The sequence below is a fragment of the Siphateles boraxobius genome, unplaced genomic scaffold, assembly GCF_051911475.1.
Source record: "Siphateles boraxobius isolate OS27281-9 unplaced genomic scaffold, OSU_SipBor_1 22, whole genome shotgun sequence".
Taxonomy (NCBI): domain Eukaryota; kingdom Metazoa; phylum Chordata; class Actinopteri; order Cypriniformes; family Leuciscidae; genus Siphateles; species Siphateles boraxobius.
The window spans coordinates 12,611,646-12,638,320 of NW_027508833.1; the positions used below are offsets into that span (position 1 = coordinate 12,611,646).

At 38.2% G+C, this 26,675-nt stretch overlaps 1 protein-coding gene across 2 annotated transcripts in view; it reads left to right on the forward strand.

Moving 5' to 3' along the window:
* The first annotated feature begins 305 nt into the window (after positions 1 to 305).
* Positions 306 to 26,675, forward strand: part of tiam2a (TIAM Rac1 associated GEF 2a) — a 137,572-nt gene continuing 111,202 nt past the window's right edge. For both annotated transcript variants that reach the window (XM_077238647.1, XM_077238645.1), the window contains exon 1: positions 306 to 440. The gene's annotated coding sequence lies outside the window, so the exon portion shown is untranslated. The remainder of the gene's footprint in view (positions 441 to 26,675) is intronic.

A 26,675-nucleotide genomic window follows, 5' to 3' on the forward strand; every position in this document is an offset into this window, starting at 1 on the left:
CCTTCTCTCAAAAATATAATAAAACTGCACAGCCACAAACCTAATTTTTTTAAACAAAGAGTCAGTTTAATACAGGAGTCAGTAGCTACCTGTCACCAAACAGCCATTTAAATCACCCTGATAATGTAACCCAGCAACCAAACACGCGTTTCTCGGATAAACATTGTGAACTCCACACCTCCTGAAATGTGATTGGATCTTTTGAGGGCAGAATCTAGATAGGTTTGCGACTGCTTCCATCTGATTGGTAGACTGTGCTGTCTGTTAAATTTAGGGGCGTGACAATCTGTTCAAGAGGCGTAGTAAGAGTTGAAGAGCTGGAGTTTGCGTGCTCAATCTTTACAGAGGAGAACGGGATTAAAACTTTGAGTCTTTGCTCTCAAAAATATTACATAGAAGCGCATATGTTCCAAACCCATCCAGTCGCTGTGTTTTATATGGTAAGCGCAAGTTTTCTGTGTCTTTGTTTGCAGTAGGCTATTTTATAAAATCTAATTTCTAGTGGTTATTGTTTTTCACGTGGCTTTATCTCGAGCGGGTATTTTGTTTAACTTGAGAAACTAAAGTTAAACTAGATTTTTTCATTTTCTTTAATTTCCTTTTCATGTATGGTTACATGGTTTAAATGTTTATATGAAGTGCTAAATATTTTATATATTTATTGTCTAAAATTAGCACATTTTAACAAAGTAAACACAGAAACCGTTCTTCTACATTTCAAAGTGTTCAACCGCTCAGGGAATTGTTTTTGTCAGCTTGCAACAAACGGAATAAACGCCTTTTTGCCGTTATATAAGATACTTTGTTCTATTTAAAAAAAAAAAAGTAAACAGACAATCACCAGAAATATTATCTAAAAAGCAAGAAACTTAAATATGTCCGTAAAAGTAACATGACCTAACAATGAGCAATACATTTGTTACAGTGGGCTATTTATTCATATTTGTTAATATTAGTTAATAAAAATACAGCTATTAATTGTTTGTTTATGTAAGTTCACAGTGCATTAATTAATGTTAACAAATACAACCTTTCATTTTAATGTATTAGTAAAGGTTGAAATTAATATTAACTAAGATTTATAAATGCTGCAGAAGTATATTGTTCATTCTTAGTGCATGTTAACTAATGTAAACCAATAAACATTATGATAAAGTGTTACCATGTTGTCTAATGTTTTTTGATAGGTTGGTTGTTGAAAATGATTAAAACCAGCCAGTAACCCTTATTTGTGCCTTCACTGTTCTGTGGAAGAAAATACTGGATTATTCTTGTTTAAGGAAATAATGATGACATGGAGAATAGTTGTAGTATATTATGTGTTATGCCTATTGCATGCAAATAAAGTGATAAATGGATAAATGGAAGTAGGCCTACTAAATTATATAGTGACCTGTTTTGAAACAAATGATAAGCGAACTGTAATATTCAAACTGCAATTTATATTTGGCTGTGAAATAACTGGATGACTGATGTGTTGATCATGTTCTCTTTAGGTTACATATCTAGGTTGCAGTACACATACCTTATTTGTTACTAGTCTTTCTTGTTTTACCATGTGAGAAATGTGACTTTATTTCAGGAAAGGTGGACAGTCAGTCTTGCATGCTAGCATCATTAAAGTTCACCTTTGGTGGAAAGAGAAGATCTATTCTAGTGGAAGGGTGTGGTGATGAATTTCAGAATGTAAAATAATAGTTTACAACATTAAGTGTGTTAGCGGTTACCGTGGTCTAATATGGGATTTAGGACCTCACTGATCTAAATTGAAGAGAGATCTCCTTTTTCTTGTATTGTTACAGTTCTCGTGTTATATTTGGACTATGCAATATCTATTTAAATTGTGGAGTTTATAAAGGTCTTCAACGTTACATATTTTGAGCTGCCGTTTTAAAACACTAGTTCAATTCACTGCCCTAAGGAACATTTCAAACTTATTTTTACAACTCGCCCTCAAAGTTCCTGGCCCTAATTCTGTGAAGCAAACCGCTCTTTGGAAAATCATATATCATGTCCACCCTTTACACATTTTCCCCATATAAGGTGGTGTGTGCTGTAAAATCTCTATTGTACAGTGTGTGTGTGTGTAGATTCTGCGGGACAGTCATTATGAATTTCTTTTCAAATGCTTTTAATGTTTACTATTTCTAAGTCCTGTTAACAAGCCTGTTAAAATGAGAAGGATTTTGTTATTCTGTGAAACTTAAGTCTTTTATATTTTGAGTCATTAGCGGTTAATCTTGGTCATTTTGATGACGTGTTTCTGTCTTTGGAGATTATTTTTGGTTCAGAAGTAGTCTAATTGCACAAGGGCAGCCTCTGTGCACGTGGCCAATGTGTTTAGAGCTAGCTATAAAAAGCAGGTGAGGTAAGGCGGGTGTTGAATATGTCCTGGAGCCAGTGAGCCACTGTCTAGAGTCCAGTCAACAGTTTCTCCTAACCATCTTTCCAGGCTGTCCAAGGACAGACTGCCATATCACAGTCATGTTTGTCTGACAAGAAACATATTTTCTTTTTTTTGTTTCAGACTGTCCACTGACATCATCTTGAAGAAAACAAATCCCTTTAGAAATTCTGGTTTGTGATTTACCAGAGAGACATAGTAAATGGGGACTAAATGAAAGTTTTCGGAATATTAATACGGCTATTCAAACTAAATGCATTTCTTTCATGTTACATCTCAGGGGTTTGTCAGCATGATTTATAAAACAATTTCTGTCGGTGCATTAGAGATTACCAATGTCACTGGAGATGTTGGTATTGTTGGGTGTGCTTGTGAGGTGTGCAGAAGTAGCTGTGTTAAAGGAATAGTTCACCAAAAAATGTTGTTCCAATCCTAGCCATCTTTCTTCAGGAGAACACAAAGGAAAAGATATTTTGAAGAATGTTGGTAACCAAACAGTTTTGCTGCCAATTGACTACCATTGTTTGAGCAAACAAACACTAAATATTTCTCATAATATTTCCTTGTAATTTTTTTTTCAAAGAAGAGACAAAGTAAAACAGTTTGGAAACAACATATTGGTAAACAATGACGACATTTTTGGGTGAACCATCCATTTAATGTTAAACAATAAAGAAAGGAACTCTATTGGAAGTAGTTGGGGTTGTCAAGGTACTTAACGGTAACATTTTATGGCTCTCAGTACCAATATCAGTACTATAGCAAAAAACTGTTGAATTAGCCTAGGTACTAAAAAAATTTGTCCTCGTCCATTGATTATCACTGTCAATCACTGCAGTTTCCGATTCAATCGCGCATTTAAAATGTGTTTGTCTCTCTAGAAACTTGGCAGAGATATAGTGTTAGAATGTTATGACTAGATGCTTAGTAACAGACAGCCAATTGTGTGCCTTATAGTCATGTGCTTTATACAGTAACACAGTTAACTATTTAAAATTGAACAACCCTTTGTGGTGATGCATATGGTGATGCATTGTTTTTTAAAAATCTTTTTTTCTTTTCTTTTTTTGATGAAAGCTGTCTTAAATGAATTTGTTTGCTTGGTAACTGTTAAAATGCTGTGGTCATAGATTTTGTAGTGTGAGGGAAGGAGGCAGGGAATGAGAAAGTGATTGATCTGGCCAATGTGCATCCAGCTAACATTTGGTTCTGCAGCCGTTCTTTCAACACTAATCATAAGAGTAAACACAGCTGGGACTGGAAGCTCTGAAATAAAGTGCTGCATTTCTAGGACAGCCTCTTTTGTTCTCAGTGATGGATATGTTTAGTAAAGCCACAAGCCAGAGGTTCATCCCTTTAAATCCTTTTTCTTGTCTTTTGTCTAAATCAAACTATATTGACTGATTATATTGCCTTGTCTGACTTCGGGCTTGAGAAACCCTTCAAAACAGTTCATTTGAATGGAGCAAACGTCTGGTCTTGGTTGGGGAGCCTGTATGCATGAAGACTTTTTTAGGTTAGACCTTATTTAACCATTTTTCGCTGATAATTAGATGCATTTTCAGTGATCTGATTACAGTGGTCAATCAAACTGCATTACTGCTTCCACCTTCCACCATTAACACACATTTCAAATGCATCCCCTATGACCATTTGTGTTCAGATTTCATTGTAACATGCCCCTCAATGTAATTTCATTACATTCTACTTCAATTTTGCAGGAGCACCGAGTACAGCGTATATTGAATGAATGAACCCATGTTACCCATGCTGTGCCAAGAGACTCACAGCAGAGTGAAGAACCAACAATTTTATGCGATGCATTGCAGACGCGACTCTCGACAGGTTGCTTTAATAATGGCCTCAGCAACTAAACTTCTGTTATGTTTGAAAATAACAGAGACAGTCAGTGGATCCAGCTCTTGTGGACTTGTTGCTGACCACTGTGCTTCAGAAGGACTATAACGTCAAATCGTTAAATAAAATGGTAGTTTCAAAAGTTTTTGCTATGGTACTGAAATTGGTACAGAGAAGAACAATGAAACTTTACTGGTATTGGAACTAACTACCGAAACTTTGGTATCATGACAACAGTAATTGTGATTGTGATCGTGAAAGCATGTTTGTGGCTATGGGAGGCCGACATTCACTTGTCATTTGAGAAGCTTTCTCCTAATCCATATCAGCTCAGCCTCTATTGCCTTAAGACGTGCCAGGAGAACAAAGCCTTAGATGCACAGGTTATAGAGAGAGATGGCAAACCATAGGGTGTTCAGTAGGACTCGCCCCTCCTCTAGCTGCTTAAGTAGCGGTATTGTCATTTCTCCCGTCCGGGACTGGGTTTGAGTGTGTGATTTGCCCTGAGGGATTAGATTCTTAGGGTCATCACTATCCCACCATGCCTCAGACACAACAAGCCTTTTGTTGCAATCTTCAGATGGGCCCTTTTGGACTAAAATGTGAGGGGGTTGTGGTGTTTCACTACTGCCACCATTTGTTTGTGCCATATATCTGTGCACTTGTTTCACCCCTTATACGTATTACTTATTGGTTTCATTAGAGCTTTCTAGAAAAGGATTGGAACTAATAGATCTGCCTTTTCAAAGGACTCAAGGATTGTTACTCGGTTCATTCCAGTCCAGCACCATGTCCTTTAAGTAGAACAGTGTCGAGCCAAGCACACCTTGTATTGTAATGAATAATCCGCCTGTTATCTGACTACAAGCAGTTTAAGAAGGCAACATCCAGTTATCCTTCTTTACAAAGTACGTTCTTCACATTTTGGGTTAACCTCCTTATGGCTTCTGACAGGAAAATTGACAAAGAAATCCTGACAGGAAAATTGACAAAGAAATCCTGACAAAGAAATTTTCAGAACGAAAGATTTATTTGTCCTTTTAAAAAGTGCTGTGACCCTGTGGTCTAATTGCGCATGGAGACTTGTGCCAGTCTGGAAACTTTGGGCTCAGTTGTTTATTTTGGTTTAAAACTGATTCACTGGTTCCTAATGATGCCGTTAATTATAGCCATGAACTGGTTTGTGCCATCTTGTTTTCAACTCTGCACTGTATATTCTCTTGCTAAATTTAAGTTGCTTAATCATATAATTTATTCTGTGATTCTGTTAAAAATCTGCTGGATGACTGCATTTTTTTACTATTTATTTGTCAAAGTGGTAGGCCGAAAAATATGGGGACAGTCTGTTGTAGGGCTGCACGATATATAATTTTAGCATCGATATCGCGATGTGCGCATCCACAATAGTCACATCGCATGATGTGCGATACAAGTAGCCTTAGGGATCGTAGTTGATCCGTGATTCATGATCAGTACGGGCCAGCAGATCACCGGCCCGTAACGCTTGCGATTCGCGGATTAATTGCAAAGTTTAACCATCATATAGTGAACGTTTATAATTTAAAGTGTATTTTGATGTGATAGATGACTGATTGCTGCGCTTGTTAAACAGAGAACGAGCAGAGAGAGAGAGAGAGAGCCCCGGTCGCGCGCGCGCACTCACCGTTTTCAAACTGTCATGATGTCAAACTGTCCCTCCCTCGCGCACATTAATGAATTAAGTTCACTGAATATCTTTGAGAATACACGATGGTAAAAGGTCGGAAGACCGAAGTTTCACGTGAAGCATTCGGATATATCTTTTTCCTGAACTACCGCTGGTTGTAAATTGTGCTAGAAAAATCTTCTCTGAAAAGCGTTCCCACACATTCAGATAAACCACACTTTCAATAAATAAACAAACAACAACAACAAAAAATCTATCCAGTGATGAAATGTTTTCTGTGTTGAGACAAATCTTGTGTGATGTCCTAACTGCCGGGATAATCGCACAACTGTGCCGTGGTCCGTTAATGACAGCTCCAATTTGCGAACTAATGACTCATTTGAACCGATTCACTTTAATGAATGGTTAAAACAACTGATCTGTTCAACACTGAACTCACGAGACATAACAAATCGGTAACACTTTACAATAAGGTTCCATTTATTAAACTCTAGTTAACTACATTAGTTAAATATAATAGTTTCTATGCAGATTTACTCCATTACAAAATCACCCCAGTCATTTAGATGATTCATTCTTTCAAAGTCATCTGGTGAAATTGTTTTCATATCGCGATATATATCGCAGAAAAATTAAATATCGCAATGTAATTTTTTCCCAATATCGTGCAGCCCTAGTCTGTTGTCCTGAATCCCTAATCCAGCTCTAATGGCGCTTTTCCACTGCATGGTACGGCTCAGTATGGTTTGGCTCGGCCTGACACGGTTCGGCTCGCTTCGCTTTTCCACTGTGTGGTACGACGCGGCTTGGCACAGCGCGGTTCGCTTTAAGCTTAGTTGCTTTTCAACTGCAGTTAGTATCGCTTCAAAGTGGGTGGGATTATGACTGATCGTTATAGTTTATCCGCTCCTCATCAACCAACAAGATGAACGTCTGCACTTCTCGTCCACTGACCACGATACAGCCATTTCTTTTTTGGAAGTTTTTTTTCTTCCAAGCGCCAAAGCGTGCAGTACCGAACCGTACCATGCAGTGGAAAAGTGCCATAATTGTCCTGAAAATTATACTAAAACAAAGTCTTGTAGTTATTGTCTGATAAAACATTAAAAACTGTTCGTGGAGGATGAGTCGTCCTGCAGCCATCCCCTGCCGGCTGCTCATTGGCTGCAGCATCTTTTGTTTATTTTTTTGATGTTCTTCTAAGATACCGTAGGCGTGAATTTAGATATGCATTGATAAGCTAATTTTCATTTATTCATTTCGTTGACATGGCTGGTGTACCAGAACCCCAACACGCCGCTTTTTTGTGCCAGACTAAAGACTAATGACAGACTGTTGATCTTTGAATAAAAATATGTTTGGTTCAGGTTTGAAATTCATTATTTTTTATTATAGGCTATGTAGTCTAATATCATAGTAGGCAATCATGCATAGATCCACACCAACCTAATCAGTCAGAGATTGCCTGTATGAGGTTGCCTCAGCCCGAAAATGAACTCTGGAGCATTTCGGTTGTGGTGAGAAAGCAATCAGATCCAATGGAGCATTGAATCAATAATTCATAATCATAATTCATAATGGGAAATGCATTACTTAAGAAGTAGCAGTGTCTGTTTCTGTGAGTGTGCACATTTGTTATGGCAGTTAAAAACCAAAGAGTGCTTCTTCGTCTTAAAATGTTGTCTGAATGCTCTTCTTCCCTTGATTGTCATTCTAACTGGAAAAAAGCAAACCAAACCAAGAAAATGCAGCTTTGTAACAATCAAGGTTGACTTCTGGTCAAGGCAGCTACAAGCGAGTTCTGGTACATGGAGCAAACACTTTCTTGTCTTCTTTGTGAACGAACAGTTTGACCTGTGCTAACCTCTCAGCGCTCGGGCATCTGTTTGTCTGCTCAGTTTCTGTGGAGAACAGCATCATATATCCTTTCCTGCAGGAATAAGATAAAAGGCCATGAGAAATTAAGGCACTCCATAGCTCTTTTACAAAAATTACCAACAGTAGACATCGTAGGTGTATTTATAAAAGTTTTAGATGAAAAATTTATCTGTTTAACCTAGTATTTGTGTGTGTTATTTATTTTGAATGCTAGTGTATGTAGTATTGCGCTGTTAGCGGGTCCCGGATCAACGCAAGATGTCAGCAACACCATATTGAGACATTGGTGGCTTCACTTTTTCTACAATGGAAGAGAGTGAAGTTGCTTTGTCCATCTTTTTTTACAGTCTATGGTAGCAACATGTGCTAGCGCCATGTGCTGTATTTGTGGAGAGATGTTTGTGTCACGCTGTCTACGAAAGACACCTTATAAAGGGTCCCTATGAAGGCAGCAAGGTTTTGGAACAGGGCAAATGTGTTTATATCACGAACATTTGTTTTTCTTTTGTGTTGAAAGTCTAATATGTAGCTGCATGATTAATCGTTCAAAGATTGTGATCTTGATTTAAACACCCATGTAATCTTATTGGTGAATAAAAAAAAGTTATCAATTTATCTACAATTGTGCAGCTCTATGCAGTACTATGTTTTTACAAATATCGGTTATATTGTTCTGTGTATGTTCCCAATTTGTCATATTCACAACAATCTCCCTCTGTGTCTCTCTGGTGTGAAACCTGTCCCGGCTCCTGCAGTTTGGCTCTGATCCACAGTCATTTATTACTCACTCACTCAGAGCAGCCTGGATGTGTTTGTATTTGAAATTGGTCTCATTTTATTGCACTGGTTTTGAGGCTGATACCCTGGGGATCGATACATTACATTCCCCTTGTAACACCGTATACTATCAAGTTGAACATCAAGCTTGAAATTACTCATTTGTACTACCTGGCAACAGTTACCTTTATGTAGTTGTGCCTTTTCAAAGTATAAGTATTTTGCTCATCATTTTTCAATATTTGCTGAAATTGAATAATACTTTGTACTGCTGCCCAAGTCCAGCACTAGCTTTTGTGTAAATTAAATGTCTTGTCAACAAAAAAAAAAATGGTTCTTGTTTTGGCGATGTTACCCCTCTAAGTCTTTTCTGTGCATGTCAGCATGTGTGGATGCAAAAAAAGATTTTGATGCACTCTGAAAACACACTGTAACTGTCAGAGTTCAAAACGTCCTCCCCGTTCCCAAAAGACCAGTAAGCTATGGCTCTTTACAAACTTTGTCAAGTTTCTGATATTTGACAGGTACAATGTTTATTTAGTAATTAGTAGGGTGATTTTTAGTATTTTACAATTTGATGAATTTAATTTTACTGTAACGAATATATATTATGATATAGAAGTTATATTTTATTTTAGTTATTAGAAATAAGAACAATGATGATAATAATACAAACAATAGGATGAATACAATAGAACAAAGATTAAAATTAAATAAACTTTCAGGTGCAGTAGGTTAATTTTACATGTAAGATATACTGCAGAAATTAATCAAATGTAAAAAAAAACAACAGTTAATCATCTTCTCTGTATGATTTAAATATAAATTGATTCTTATTAAAGATACAAAAGTTATTCAGTCAAGACAGCGAGTCATTTTCTTTGTCTTTTGTTTTTTGAGTAATATTAATGTCACAGACGGCAGCAGGTATATTAGACTCCTGTCACGAATGTGCGAACAGAAAATACTGACACCTCCGGTTTTCGCCCAAATGTACAGTTTGAAACGTCATCTAATTAATAATTGTTAGCCCAGGAAAATTATCAGCAGTGTGAAACGTGAAGCAAGATAAGTTTAGAATGACACAGGGTTAACTACGTCAAGTGTGAAAAGCCCTTAATGATCTCAGTCACAAAGAAACCATTGGGTGGTATTAACCCCAATCCAATTCGATTGAAACAAGATAATAAATCTACAGTACTGCTGGCTTATGTTTCATTTCTCACATAGTCAAATCTGATCTAATTAGACTCAGAATTACTGCATGAACCTGTCAAACATGCTTACAGGACTAACTGCTCTATATTAAGCTTTAAATGATCCCCACATGTGTTTAGACCACATACAAACAGTTATTCAATAAAGTTGTTTATTCTTAGAAAAATATCCACAAAAATGAACCACATTTATCCAGTGCAGAGATGCAAAGTTTTGCTCCAACCCTAATCAAACACACCTGAGTACGCTAATCAATGTCTTCAGGATTACTAGAAAGATAAAGGTGAGTTTTTATCGGGATGGAGCTAAACTCGGAAGAGGAGAGGTGTTATTGTCGTCTGTCTTCTGTTATCTTACACTGCACCCTGTAATTGATCAGGCTAAATCAAGAAAAAAAATCCTTTAATTCTTTTTCACCACTGCTTCAGATTTCATCTCCATTAACAAGAAGGAAGAACAAAGACAAGACGCTATAAACATCTGAAGGCAGTTTTCAGACTTACTTTAGGACCTGGATTTGACTAAACTACATTTGTTTATAGGAATGTTCATCCTTCGAGGGAAATCTTTTGCAGTCCAAGATATCTGATCTGGCTTCAAAATGTATCATGACAGTTGATTTTATTTTTATTAGCCTGGCCTCTTGTGAAGTGTTATGGCTATCGTACTGAACTGAATGACAGATTCTGCCTGTGAGGAGATGTTTTAAAGATACATGAAATACCGAGCTGAAAGAAGAAAGCTCTAAAGGCTTTTTACAAATAGATCCAGCAGTCTTGAGAGATGAGCCATGCAGTTGTCTGTCTTGCAGTGTTAAGATAACATTTAACCTTTTTGGCTCTGGGCTATGAGGTCACGTTACTGGCTGTCCTCATTACTGCTTATTGGTGTGTGTGTGTTTGTGTTTGTTTTTGTTTGTGTGGACCCAATAATTAACCCAAACTCAATAGGCTTGTTTGAGATGCGCCTTGCCTCGCCTGAAATGTAGTCGAGAGTAGGCGGCTGCAGTGAGAGGAGGAGTGAAAAAAGCGCAGGCAAGCCGGACAGTTCTCGCTTCTCGCAGTGGATCGGACACCTGCGAGATCAATGATGGATATCGCGGGATTCACGGGATTCACGCGCGTGCACAGTGTTGCTAATAAACTGGATGTAATTTAAGTTCTGTTGCCTTTATATGAAAATAAATATAATGAACAAGACAATAACAAGTACTTGTTATTTAATTCCATTCCAAATAAGTGTTTATCAATCATTTTTTCTTTAATACAGACATAGGCTGTGACATGGATGTTATTTTTTTGTGTGTGTTTTTTTTAAATAATAAAATGACATTGCATAACTCATAGAGATCGCACTGTCCGAGAGTACATATACACATAAAACATGATATCCGAGTTTTAAAATCAAACATTTTAAAAGAGAACAATACATCACGGTTGTTTAAACCAATCAACATTAAGCTGTGTCGTCAGCAAGTCGTTTCCCATCATGCTTTTGATCAGCGCAGTCGGTGGAGAGCAACTGCGCGCGACTGCAGAATCCGACACGTGCGCCTTGCGCTCGCGAGAGCTTTTTGACACACGTCAGCATGACATCAGCGCAAGGCGGACCGCACTCTGACACATTTCTAACCGGCATGCATTACGCGCTGATCACCGGTGATCGGTTCTGCGCAGATTTTGCTCATCTCAAACAAGCCTAATGCTTCCAGCTTGTTTGTTTATTTAAAAGGGACAATGTCCAAATGTAAATGTAAATTTCCAGTTATTCTCAGATTCCAGTTTATTAATAGTCATTGTCCCCACAACAAATTCAGAACTCTGTAGATAAACACTGATGTCATATAAAGCAGCTGTAAGCGAGTTTTATGTGAAACACAACTGTAAGTGTTTCCATGCTACACTCCCTTCCACCATTGTTTGGAAAAAACGATAGTTCTACTCCAAACCTTTGGTTGTTCTACAAGTTAACATGTCGAAACACTCAAACAAACATTTTTCAAAGCCGGGTTTAAAATTGCCTCAGAGTTACACTTTTATACAAACAAATAGATTACTGTTGACTCTGCACATAAACTGGATTAAATATTGTAACGCCCCAAACAATTACACTAAGAATCACATGTGTAAAAAGGACAATTTGACTGCACAGAAAATATTTAGAACTTGGTAAAGAGCCTGATCTTTCAGACTTTAGGGTGCCTGTGCTCTCTCAAAAAAAAAAAAGACAATGAATAACTCCGTTGTTATGCTGAAAAATTCAGACCAGTATCAGACCCTGGTTTTGTTCATTGAGAATGAACAAAGTCCCTTAATGCCAGAACATTTACTGTAACTACAGAATGTTTTCCAGAAAGAATCTCTGAATGAAAAGGGCTACACATTCAATCAAGAAATGACAGCAGGTTTCTAAAAGCTATAAACTGCCACACTACCACCATAAGCTCGAAAGCCATCTGTACTAGTACTTTATCGGCTAAGAATGGAAAGTGATCTGTGAGGAGGAGATTCCTGCTTTGTGTCTGACCTCTCCTGATGGGTCAGTTGTAAACCAGTCTCCTCTTGTAAATTTTTCTGATGGTGACTAAAGGCAGCATCCCACATTCCAGATTAACACAACACCGGCTGTGTGTTTACGAAAAGCATGTTTCGCCCGTTAATGCTAATATCGGTCAGGATGGCTGAAGTCGACAACAAATGGTTTGTGGTTGGAGGTGTCCTACTAGGCATGTGAAAGTATCAAATTTTCATATCATGAAAATCGTTTTTATCACGTGTTGTCTTCGAAGTAAAGCAAAAATAACTTGGAACATTTAAATGCAATAAAACAAGAAACAACATGTATGAAGTAACTAATGTTTCAAACAGATTAAAGTTGAAGGATTAGTTAGGATTAATTAGAATTTAGAAAATTTCCTGATGTTAACTGTCTAACACATTTTTGCTCCCATCTTTCCTTATCTATCTTCAATCCGAGGTCTTGTTCCCACATGGCTAGTCTACGGTGGCCGAGAGAGCTCAACTAAAGAAAACTCATGCAAATAGAAAGACACCCGCAAATTAAGAAAACATCTTCATAAGTTTCACAACACACGTGTGCTCCAAATACTCACAACACATCCAAATACAGAAACGCAATGCAAAAGCTCACAACACAAGCAAATACAGAAACGCACTGCAAAAGCTCACAACACAAGCAAATACAGAAACGTGCTGCAAAAGCTCAACACAAGCAAATACAGAAACGTGCTGCAAAAGCTCACAACACAAGCAAATACAGAAACGTGCTGCAAAAGCTCACAACACAAGCAAATACAGAAACGTGCTGCAAAAGCTCACAACACAAGCAAATACAGAAACGCTCCGCAAAAGCTCACAACACAACCAAATACAGAAACGCGCTGCAAATAACACAGACCACAACGGAAATGTTTCCTGGGGAACCAAATAAGTGACGAAGAGCCCTTCAAGTGGGGACTTTGGAGTGAGCATGGCACTAGTGTGCTATTTATGTAGCGGTTCGGAACGCACTTGATGAAGAGAGCAACGAAAGACAACGTAATTTAATCATTATTTTCACCTGGGATGTTCCCATGACAACGCAGCACGTTGTCCATCAGCTGAATAGCTTTTCTGACGACATAAATATAATGCTGTTAACATAACGGTTGCAAATAAATTATTTTTTTTATTTTTACTTTACAAAAATACTTTTAAAATATGCGTTATATATCTGTGTGCAGTGTCTCAACTCTAAAACCCTACATTACGTAACATTTCTTATGAAACTTTCTTTATGAAAATTTAAACATAACATGAAACAATTTGTACAGTGTAACTGATGTATAGATTAATATCTTTCCATGTTCTTTATCTTATTTATTTATTTTAGTTTTCAGCTCATTTGTTCTTTTCTCATTTGTATTCTGATGACATTGAACATATTGTTAATACATTTTGTATATTATATACAAGTTGTATGTCATAATGTAATCTTTGGTTAAGGTAAAATAAAGTAGAATTTTGAGCTGTAAGCACGTCCCAGCCGGGTTCGTCACTTATTTGGTTCCCCGGAAACCTTTCTGTTGTGGTCTGTGTTGTGTTCTGTGTTATTTGCAGTGCGTTTCTGTATTTGGTTGTGTTGTGAGCTTTTGCAGCGCGTTTCTGTATTTGGTTGTGTTGGGAGTATTTGGAGCATACGTGTGTTGTGAAACTGATGAAGATGTTTTCTTAATATGCGTGAGTTTTTTTTTTATTTGCATGCATTTTTTTCTATTTGCATGCGTTTTCTTCAGTTGCAGCATGTTGAGCTCTCTCGGCCACCGTACTAATCTGGATGTAGATGACTCCTGAGAACCTAACAATTACATGTTGTATAAACAAGATACAGGTCCTTCTAAAAAAATTAGCATATTGTGATAAAGTTCATTATTTTCCATAATGTGATGATAAAAATTAAACTTTCATATATTTTAGATTTATTGCACACCAACTGAAATATTTCAGGTCTTTTATTGTTTTAATACTGATGATTTTGGCATACAGCTCATGAAAACCCAAAATTCCTATCTCAAAAATTTAGCATATCATGAAAAGGGTCTCTAAACGAGATATTAACCTAATCATCTGAATCAACTAATTAACTCTAAACACCTGCAAAAGATTCCTGAGGCTTTTAAAAACTCCCTGCCTGTTTCATTACTCAAAACCGCAATCATGGGTAAGACTGCCGACCTGACTGCTGTCCAGAAGGCCATCATTGACACCCTCAAGCAAGAGGGTAAGACACAGAAAGAAATTTCTGAACAAATAGGCTGTTCCCAGAGTGCTGTATCAAGGCACCTCAGTGGGAAGTCTGTGGGAAGGAAAAAGTGTGGCAAAAAACGCTGCACAACGAGAAGAGGTGACCGGACCCTGAGAAAGATTGTGGAGAAGGACCGATTCCAGACCTTGGGGGACCTGCGGAAGCAGTGGACTGAGTCTGGAGTAGAAACATCCAGAGCCACCGTGCACAGGCGTGTGCAGGAAAGGGGCTACAGGTGCCGCTTTCCCCAGGTCAAGCCACTTTTGAACCAGAAACAGCGGCAGAAGCGCCTGACCTGGGCTACAGAGAAGCAGCACTGGACTGTTGCTAAGTGGTCCAAAGTACTTTTTTCGGATGAAAGCAAATTTTGCATGTCATTCGGAAATCAAGGTGCCAGAGTCTGGAGGAAGACTGGGGAGAAGGAAATGCCAAAATGCTCTGCTTCTCTGTAGCCCAGGTCAGGCGCTTCTGCCACTGTTTCTGGTTCAAAAGTGGCTTGACCTGTGGAATGCAGCACCTGTAGCCCATTTCCTGCACACGCCTGTGCACGGTGGCTCTGGATGTTTCTACTCCAGACTCGGTCAACTGAGTGCAATGAATCTAAAATATATGAAAGTTTAATTTTTATCATTACATTATGGAAAATAATGAACTTTATCACAATATGCTAATTTTTTTAGAAGGACCTGTATGTGTCCTCCACTTTGGCTTGGTTTAGATAAACATTTCTCCAGATTAGTTAGCTCTGGCTCAGCAAGTCCTTGTCCCTGGGAGGTACGTTTAAAATTCTTAATTAGCAGAATAACTGATTGCCTCTGGCTTTTATTTTAACTCTGATTCCCTGTCACGTAAAGCTCAAATAGTAAATAAATAGCAAATTAAGTATTTTTTTTAAAGTAAGGAGGACATGTCCTCTCCAGTTGTAATGGTTGCTATACCCCTGAATTTAACCATTAGGAAGAAGCTGCAGATGTTAAGGCTCCTATTTCCTTGCTCAGCGACTCACTATGAAAATCATCTGAGACACTGGCAAAATCTCCCAGCAACCAGACCACATCAGACCCACCATTGATTTCAATGAACTCCAGCACCTTGACGTGACAGATTGCTCGCCAAAGGACACAGAGCGAGTTGGGTCAACCTTATTCAATTTAGTGGTTTAAGTAATACGATTTAGGTTCCCTCCATGTGTAGCGTCAATGTCAGTGGAGACAGATTGCAGCAGGTGTGGGCTGTGGACAGGGTTAATAGATATGGGCACAAGGTTTTTTACACCCCTTTAATATCAAAATATGGTTCCCTTCACAAGTATCCATGCATGTTCTTGTCTCTTCCTCTTCATTGTCAGCATTTGGTCTTCCAGCTCTCTGTTTTATCACTGAACCATCACAGATTCATCTTTTGGTTCAAGTGATCTGACTGGACACATCTGTAACAGATTTGCCTTTGTGGCACTCGTTGATTCTCATACTCTGTTTGGCTCCAGAGACCAGAATGTCTGGCTGCGTGATTAATTAGAAATGCACAATGTTAGCTTTTTATATCCTTTATTCCAGTTTACTCCTATTTCTTTGTCTCTCACGAACCGTCATGATCAATCATAAGATGTTCTGCCAAGGTTTAATGATGTGGCCTGATGTGCACTGATGTTTACAACTGTCAATTTTGGCAGTGTTGCCTTTGTCAGTGACTTACTGCAACTTCATGATAGCTCTTCTGATCACTGCTGACATTTAGGTCTTCTATACAAGATTTTTAAAGAGCAAGTTCCTTCAGGCTACAGAGTCTAGTCAAGAGGGTGATTTTGTCTCTGCTGATCTCCAATGTGTGTTTGACCACTCTCATGAACTATACAGACTCACAAGAACACAGGTTGATTGAAACAAAGAACTTGGAAAAGGCAGTCCTTCCAGAAAAATTGAAAGAGTTTTTTTGTGATTGTTGCGGGCAAAAATCCTTGATTATGCGGCACGTTTTCTTAAAAAATGCGATGGAATATGCGGGATATTTATGCAATTTTATGCGATGAAATTGCGGGAACTTGCAAAAACTGTTTGAAAAAAAAAAAAAGTGATTCCCCAACACCCTGTTCTCACTAGGCTACTACCTTAATGTAAGGATCATTTCTCATTACTTCCTATGATAAGCAAGCATACTACATCACAGAAAGTCTGGGAATATTTAAGTTCTCATCTTTTTTTATTTCAGACTTTAATAAACACATGGTGTTAAACACAAACTTACAAAACATTGAGTCAAAGAAGTTTTGTAGCTTTACAAAATGAATATGCTACAACTTCTGTAAAAATGAATAAATAAAATATAAAAAAATATAATAAAATTGTGCTTCCTGTTTTACAGAGGTAGCTATACAAAACAGACATCTTTTGTTAAAATAAGTGCTTCCCATGCACAAAGTGCAATCTCTTACTGTAACGTAAATTTACATACTACTAATATACTTACAACTGTAAGGTTTTTGAAACTAGTATGATTTAACCCACTGGTAACAAAAAAGTGCAATCTTACAACTGTAAAGTGAATGAGACTGATGATTTGCGGGCTTCATCATGGCTTCGTCGCGGGGTTTGCAGCTTTTCGATGATGTTCACGTCGCGTAATTACGTCACTTCATAACGTTCCAATGGTAACAGGGGGAAATGCGCTCTTGTGTGAAGTAAACGCAACATCTTTCAACTTTCTGCTAAGATATGTGTCTTTTTGCAACGAAAATGCGGGGATTATGAAATCATGCAAGCCCCACATATTTTGCGCGGAAATCGGCAATTTATGCGACGAAAGTGCGGGGTATTTGAAAAAATGCGACCCCCGCATGAATATGCGGACTTTGGCTGATTATGCACTAAATCATGCGATCGCATAATTGCGTTTATCTGGAAGGACTGAAAAGGAAATGCAGTGACAGTAGTGAATACACTTTTAGGGGATAGGTCAAGTGGAAAGTAGTGCAAGTGGATTGGTCAAAACAAACATGATAGTAATCTATACGACCCCAGTTGATGAATCAATAGTTCCTTTCACATAGCAATCCCGGTAAATTACTGTAAAACCTGATCGACTTTTCCGGTAAATACGTGTTTCTCTGTTCACACAAGCAACGGCGTTGTGTCTCTTTACCGGTAAGATACCATTCACACACCAGTACCAAAATACCGGCAAACTCTGTGATGTTAATCATCGGAAATGGCCTTAATACACTGAGGCGTTTTCTTCATCCACCTAGATGAGGGGTAGTGCTTTAGTTTCATTTAGTCCAATTTGACTATTTGAATGACAGCGGTCAGACGTCCGTCTAGCAGCAGAAAACTTACCATAAACAGATTGGTCTAAAGTAGACTTCTTACGTCAACGTAGTCAACTTTACTTTTAACGTAAGAGTGAACGTAGCCATTTGAAAATTGAATGTGTCTGGCTTCTGGTGTCATCAGCTTCCAGTTATTTTTAGCTGTACAAAAAACAGCTTGTTATCCTGCTTGATATTGCTTGATATATGCTTACACTCCTCTCACCGCCTGATTTATGAAGCTCTGCGTACCTTTGAAATCCAGGTGTACGCAATACCTGCCCTTGATAAATGCGGCGGCTGAAAACGATCGTCATTTGAATAACACGCCCCTATATATTCAGGTATCCGCTTCCCCCACACCCTCATTTTACGCCATGGACACACGGAAGACGGCAAAGAGGAGACACTTCTCTGGAGATCGAGACCATCACCATCATGAAAAATTATTATTATTAAATCAAACAACAATATTGTTGATGATAAATTCAAAGTTAATTGTATTTTTTTTACAAAACGCTATAAATCCATCCATTTTTTGTCTAAAAAAACAACAAAAACAACAACAAGAAGAGAACATGCAACATATAATCAGGGACTCATACTATAAATTAATATAAATTAAATAACTGCAACTGCATGAAATAAATAAAAGCCAAACAAAATAAATAGTAAAATAAATTAAATAGTAAAAATAAAATAAATATTTCCAATGTCACGTTCCAATATTGTCCACCACATAAAACAAATAATTTAAAAATAACACACAAATACAGTCCTTGAATACTAAATGATTTGAATGTATTTTTAACATTGTTGTAACACATTTAGGCTATTAGTAATTCGTGCCGAACTTGAAAAAAGTAATGATAACAATATTCAGGCCTACTATTAGGCTACGTGTTGTAGCCATTAACTAAGTGCATTTAGTTTCATATTTGTTAAAAAATAATAATGTTATTTTTTTCCCCATCTATGTTGATTATGAAAAGTGAACATAGGCTAAGATAGGATGCGCAATATATCGGGAGACATGCTCAGACATGATTTTGGCCACTTAAGTTTTGTTTTGTAGAAAGCCTTTCTTTAAAGTGAATTTCGTTTTGTATAAATTGTATCTTAATTTTAATATTTTTTTCATCAACCAATTGCCTGGATTTAATAAATAAGAAGCAAATAGCAGACAATATAATCATGAGTCATGACATGGAGGCGCGGGCGCGGCCCCTTCCATTGCACGTGAACTGGAGCGCATCTCATCACAAATTAACCGAAACTCAGTATATGCCTCACAGACATGAGAAATATATCTATAAAGAAAGCTTGAAATGTCTTTAAACGAAACAATTATAAACGAAAAGAAATAGGCTACTCTCTCTATAGGCGCGTTCACTACGGAGATGGTAATCATCAATTTCATCTTTGCAGACACAACACTAGTTTATTAATAGAAATAATAGTCAAGTCATCCTCATTTATATAGTGCTTTAAACAATGTAGATTATTTCAAAGCAGCTTTACAGAGATAAACATATAATTTAAGGTAACAGAGATTGGTTTGGTTTTATAGTGGCTCTTGAAAAATGTTCTTTTCCAGCTAAAGTTAGTTTTGATTGATTCACTTCCGTCTAAATGATCATTTGTTATTAAATTAGGGGCCGCTAAGACGACACCGTTCTCTCTAAACAGACTTTAAACGTGAACCTGTGATAGACGCTGATGGCGTTCACATGCGCATTAAGAATTGATTCTATAGTTATGTGCATTTGAATATATGTGCGCAGGTTTGTAGTTCCTTACAAACCATGCCTAAACAAACTACTTGTCTATAAATTTTGTTGCAGAATTTTTATTTTATCTTATCACTTTGGGTAGGTACTCGAACCGAAAAATTCCACAACGCTTTATCTGTAGAGTGGTATAGGGATCCTCCATAGGGAGAGGCTAGTTGGCACTTCAGCACTGCATTGTCATCAGGTCCAGGCGAAAGTCCTTCGTCAGATCTGGAAATGGCCTGGATCCAGCAGGCTGCGGGAAAACCTCGGGATAAACAAAGACACTAAAATTAGCGTTGATGCCATTCTTCTTATGATGTAACGAGTACATCAGGATATGAGGGAAGTGTTCCCAGTTCCGGCTGACCTAATCTAAGCAGCATAATATTGAATTATAGAAGGCTATAGAGTGTTATGTGAATGCTAGGTCAAAGAGATGTGTTTTTAGTCTAGCTTTGAACTGACAGACTGTGTCTGCTTCCCGGACAATGTTAGGAAGATTGTTCCAAAGTTTTGGTGCTAAATAGGAGAAGGATCTACCGCCAGCAGTCGATTTAGATATTCTAGGTATTATCAACTGGCCGGAGTTTTGAGATCGCAATAGACGTGAAGGACTATAATGCGTTAAGAGCTCGCTCAAGTACTGGGGACCTAAACCATTTAGTGCTTTGTAAGTAATCAGCAATATTTTAAAATTTATACGATGTTTAATAGGGAGCCAATGCAGTGTTGACAGAACCGGGCTAATATGGTCGTACTTCCTGGTTCTGGTAAGAACTCTAGCGGCTGCGTTTTGAACTAGCTGTAGTTTGTTTATTAAGCGTGCAGGGCAACCACCCAGTAGAGCATTACAATAATCTAGCCTTGATGTCATGAACGCATGAACTAGTTGTTCCGCATTTGTCAATGAGAGCATATGACGTAATTTAGATATATTTTTAAGATGGAAAAATGCGGGTTTTACAGACACTGGACACGTGACTTTCAAATGAAAGATTGGTATCAAAGAGCACACCCAGGTTCCTAACTGACGACGAAGACTTAACAGAGCAGCCATCAAGTGTTAGATGGTATTCTAGGTTATTCCGTGTGGAAGTTTTTTGTCCAATAATTAGAATCTCTGTTTTTTCAGAATTTAGTAGTAGGAAATTACTAGTCATCCAATTTTTGATATCAACTATGCATTCCGATAATTTTGTGAATTGGTGAGTTTCGTTAGGTTTAAATAATATACAAATTTATTTTTAAAAATGGCGTTTATCGCGTTTTGGAAAAGAGCTCGTCATATCTTTTAGTTTGTCAGTGTGTTTTGTGGTGTTAGGAATTGTTTTTCTGCGCATTTCCGCACTAACTCAAAACGTGCGTACATGTACACCACCTCCTGACCTGGCGGAGGATTTGAGCGTGCCGTACGCCAACGTCCATATTGATAAATATCAAAGTCACCGTGGTTTTGGGTGTACGCCAGTTGTACGCTGGAAATTTGGTGTACGCACTTTTGATAAATGAGGGCCATTGACTACAGCCGAGTCCCCTAACTATACTCCAGGAAGTCTACACATCGACTACAGCCGAATCCCCTATCTATCCCCCTGAATGATCCCCTACTCCAGCGAGTCTACACATCGACTACATCGACTACAGCCGAAGAATCCCCTATCTATCCCCCTGAATGATCCCCTACTCCAGCGAGTCTACACATCGACTACAGCCGAGTCCCCTAACTATACTCCAGCGAGTCTACACATCGACTACAGCCGAGTCCCCTAATTATACTCCAGCGACTCTACACATCGACTACAGCCGAGTCCCCTAACTATACTCCAACGAGTCTACACATCGACTACAGCCGAGTCCCCTAACTATGCGCCAGCGAGTCTACACATCGACTACAGCCGAGTCCCCTAACTATACTCCAGCGAGTCTACACATCGACTACAGCCGAGTCCCCTAATTATACTCCAGCGACTCTACACATCGTCTACAGCCGAGTCCCCTAACTATACTCCAGCGAGTCTACACATCGACTACAGCCGAGTCCCCTAACTATACTCCAGCGAGTCTACACATCGACTACAGCCGAGTCCCCTAACTATACTCCAGCGAGTCTACACATCGTCTACAGCCGAGTCCCCTAACTATACTCCAGTAAGTCTACACATCGTCTACAGCCGAGTCCCCTAACTATACTCCAGTAAGTCTACACATCGACTACAGCCGAGTCCCCTAACTCTAACTTGCTGCGCAGCATTTATCAGACAGACTTCAGACAATGCCTTCAAATGTGCTTTAATCACGACCAGGAGAGTTCTCGAGCAATTCTCAGAGAATCCCACCCAAAAAGTAGAATACATCAGGTTTTATAGAATAGGAACATGGCAAAAATGACATGAAACATTACATAATTTCCCTACAATTTGATTGGTTCTTCATATGCAAACCCTTCTGTTACTAGGTAGGAGCAAATTCTGTTTTTTTTTTATTACTTCATAATCACAAGTTTTGAAACCAAGACATCTGTCTAGTTTAATTTCCCCTATTTGTAATTTTTACACTCACACACCCAAAGTCACGATTTTTCGACCAAAGGTTTTGGAAACATTTAAGATTTCAAAAGCATATGAATGTTGTTCCTGCAAGGAAAATAAATGTTAGTTCTGATTAATTAAAAAATCCATTACAGGCTTTAAAGGAAATGTTGTGCGGAAGCTCTTATATGTAGGTGTTTGGGCATGTTATATAAAAAAAACGGCCGCTCCTTTAGAATACTTTAAATTCACTAGAATTTAAAGTTAACATCAGAACAAGGTTAAGAACAAATTCATGTGCGTACGCATGCAATGTGAATTAGGTTGGCATTTTTCGTGAGAAGTTTTCCTGTGTGTACAAATACAAAATAATCCATTTAATCCAATTATTAGTCAGAGACCCTGTTTGTATCTATAGTTACTGATTTTCTTCACCGGTTGTTCCTTGAGTTACCTCATTAGTCCCTGACTGTGTCCGAAATTGCACCCTATACCCAAGGGGGTAATCCATCAGGCGGAAGTTGAAGCTGCCTCCGGGGGCCGCCATTGTAGCTGGCTATCACCTGCTGTTAGCATCCCATTGACTCCCATTCATTTTGGCGTCACTTTGACAGCGAATAACTTTACATCTGAGGCGTCCAAAGACTTCATTTGTCCATTATTTATTCCTAAAGAAACACGACAATGTATAAAAGGCTCCATTACTTTGTATCTTACGTTATAGCCCCGTAGAAGCCATTCTTGTAAAAATAGGCTAAAAATTGCGTCATAACCACGCGACTTCATGTCGCACAATAGAGACATTACCGTATAGACAGGAGGAGAAGCTCGCACAGTCTCGCAGGCGTACTGACGTTAAATTTTAAATAAATAAATATTAAGCAAAATGACAAAATAATTAATCAGAATACTTACCAAAAGTTGCTGCAGGTCGCGCTTCACCGTCTCTGTGCACGATTAACGTTGGGTGACTGTCTATGGGTGATTCAGATTTGTCTTGGCACAGCTACTAGAAGATTTACAACTGTCAGTCAGGTTGCTCACGTGACATCTACGTCATCAAGCTCAGTTTTAGCCTGCGCAGAACGCTTGGCTATCAGGAAGTGAGTGCCCATGTTCGGCTTCAACTCTCTCCGTTGAAATCAACGGGGTCGCTGTGTCCATTTCTTTTACTGTCTATGCCTATACCCTTAAATAGGGCACTGTTTGAGAAGACAGCCATTTGTAGTGGTGTCCAAAACCATAGTGAACATTGAGTGCACTCATTCAATACCATAATGCACCGCGATAAAAATTGTACAACTGATGTACGCTCAATGGCTAAAGAATACCCATAATGCACTGTGAGGGTCTTGCTGAATGAATTCTCTTGTCTTGTCAGAAGATGGTGCTCATAGCTATAGATATACATGCATAGATACCTGATTGGCAGCTGATACCTCATTGGCAGATGGTGGTGATGGTGCAGTGGATAAGACACATGCCTTTGGTGTGAGAGACCTGGGTTCGAATCCACTGTGAGACACCAATGTGTCCCTGAGCAAGACACTTAACCCCTAGTTGCTCCAGAGGTGTGCGACCTCTGACATATATAGCAATTGTAAGTCGCTTTGGATAAAAGCGTCAGCTAAATGAAGAAATGTAAATGGTTCTATGAGCCACTATACGTAAGCTGTCCGCCACATTGGAACGGTCAAAGCCAGTCCGTAGCCTAAATCGTTTTCATTTTACACAGCTTTTTGTTTTTGTCCTCTGTTTTGTTGACAGACCACTGACTGTGTGCTTATGTACAGTATGTTTCGCCCATTACCATTAAAGATGGTCAGGATGGCTGGAGTCTAGACAATTTGTTCCATTTAAGGTTACATATACTGATTTTGTCTATGAAGCTTGTGTTTGCCGAAATAATGCGAAATAGGCTTTGAAACCCGTCTCATACAGCACTACAGAAGACTACTTGTGAGTTCTTGCTCTCTTTAATGTTGGCTAGTGCACTTTTTGATTATGCCAACAGATGCTGTTAATGAGCTTTGTGCGCAGCCCAGTAAAGGCCAAAATCTATTGTTCTGAGTATAATTAGCAGGATCATGCCTTTAGTGAATATGTATGACCTTGTGTCCCTAATCCTCACAAAGACATTTCCCATTTCAAAGGCACCAGCTCCTTTAAACAATTAATAATAGAGACTCTCATTGTCACCCTGATCCGCTTTGCTCATTCCGCTCTTTTGTTGTTCAGCTTATCACCAGTCACTGCATGAAATCCTTTAAAGCATGATCTACTAACTAGGATCATCCACTGCATGCTTATCTTTATAAAAATAGTAAATTGTAGAGGCTGTACAGAAAAGTAGATGTTTACATCTTATCTTCAATAGAAGTGAGAAAAGTAATTTCTGTCCTGTGTATGCTTTTCAATAAAAATGCTTACTGAGCTTGCCATTACACTATAATTTTGAATCGAAATACAAGTTGAAGGAGTTTTCACACTCTTAATATGGTTAACTTTCATAATGAAGTATACACTGTGTTGTAACCAGGAAAGCTATTTCTTTTTTCATAACTAATTGGAGTTAAACAGCCATAATAGTGTTAAGTGATTAGAGAGAGTACATTTTGTCAGTCATTTGTTATCTGCAGGATCGTGCTTGGGTAGCTCTGCTCGCATTGAAACCTCAAACTTCAAAATCAAGCATAGACAAACCTAAAAGAGACTGATTGCTTAAAGTGCCCCTATTGTGTATTTTTTAAAATGTCCTTTCATGTAGTGCGTAACATAGCTCTAAGTGAATGAAAACATCCTGCAAAGTTTTAAATCTGAAATTGCACTGTATATAAAGTTATTGTCTTTCAAAAGTAAGAGTTGACTCTTGAGTCAATGAAATGAATGGTTTTTCAAACAAGTCATAAGCCATTTCGTTGTGACGTCAAGACTAAACATTAGCATATTGCCCGCCCACTTATTGCGCTTGCAGATACCCAGAGAAAACTTGAACCTCAAACACTGCAGCTGATTCCTGTGGATACTGGATAGCATCATGTCGAGAAGACTGCTCTGTGCTCTATATTGTGAAGGTAAAGCCAGTTTTTCTTCACTGCCCAAGGACGAGTATGTGAAGAATCAGTGGTTAAAATTCATCTTTACCACGATACCACAGCAGTATAATCATAAACTTTTGCTGTGTTCCCTTTATTTTACTGATGACTGCTTCTCATGAGTTGGGGACATGCCCCCACGGAAGAAATAGAAATAGAAATAACCCCTGAAATGATGAATTCTGGTGAATTGTATGCTATCATACATTATAGCATATTATAATACAACTTTTTTAGGCCTATATATTTATAGAATAGCAAAGTAGGCCTAATCAATATACAAGACTGAACCACATAGATATATAAAGGCTGTCATGATCATTTTGCCAACAATGAACCATGGATTTGTTTAGTTTATAATACGTTTTATTTTTTTACTTAAACAAATACAACATATAACATTCAAAACTCATCGGCTTAGACTGCATTTGAAGAAAAATAAACACAACAGTCTTCTGTAGCCTTGTGCGAACTTATTCAATAGAATTAGACTTCTTGAATGTTCTTTCCAGTGCAAAAATAATATTTTTAATTTAGTTAGACAGCATTTTAAGGAAGTGTAGTGCAAATATCTTTATATAATTATACTTCCATTATAGTTAACTTTCTTTTCGCCGGAGCCCTGATCGGAGGTAGTCATTTTTACATTTCCCGCTGTTGTCACTTGTCGTCATTGTTGCTACGATGCATGACTCACAATGACTAACGACCAATTAAAAGGGCATTCTCTGATGATGTTCCAAGGTGTTAAAACGCTACGCGGCTGATCATAGACAAACAGGGGGAGAAATAAGTATCTACCGCACCGTTTTTTTTCGTTTTTTTCTTATCATAGCCTACAAATGTCTTCGTTCATAGTCTGTCTGACATATATTAGAAGCTATGTGTCTGTCATGGATTTGCACTGAATTGATTCTCAAAAATACGGAACAAAGTGCGTTCCGTATCCGTTCAATACGGAACAAGCCTTTTATGTGTCAAATACGGGACGATTCCGTATTCTACGGAAAGGTTGGCAAACCATTTTTTTTGTTTTCGACATGCGCGTTGTACGCATTAGACCAATCACAACAGTCTACTGCGTACAACAGCCAATCAGAGCAGAGTAGCTCACAGAAAGAAGGGATTTAGAGAGATTGATTCATCTGACGAGTCGTTTGAGAATCATTGAAAATGTGGTGATTAGGGGTGTTACGGTTCACAAAATTCACGGTTCGGTTCGATACGATACAGTGGTGTCATGGTTCGTTTTCGATACAGCAAAAAGAAAGAAATGCCAGAGAAATGTCCTATGTATTAAAAGAATTTTTTTTTTTAAATAAGTGTGAGTTTTCCTACATCTTGAAACTTTTAGTTTTATAAATGGGGGT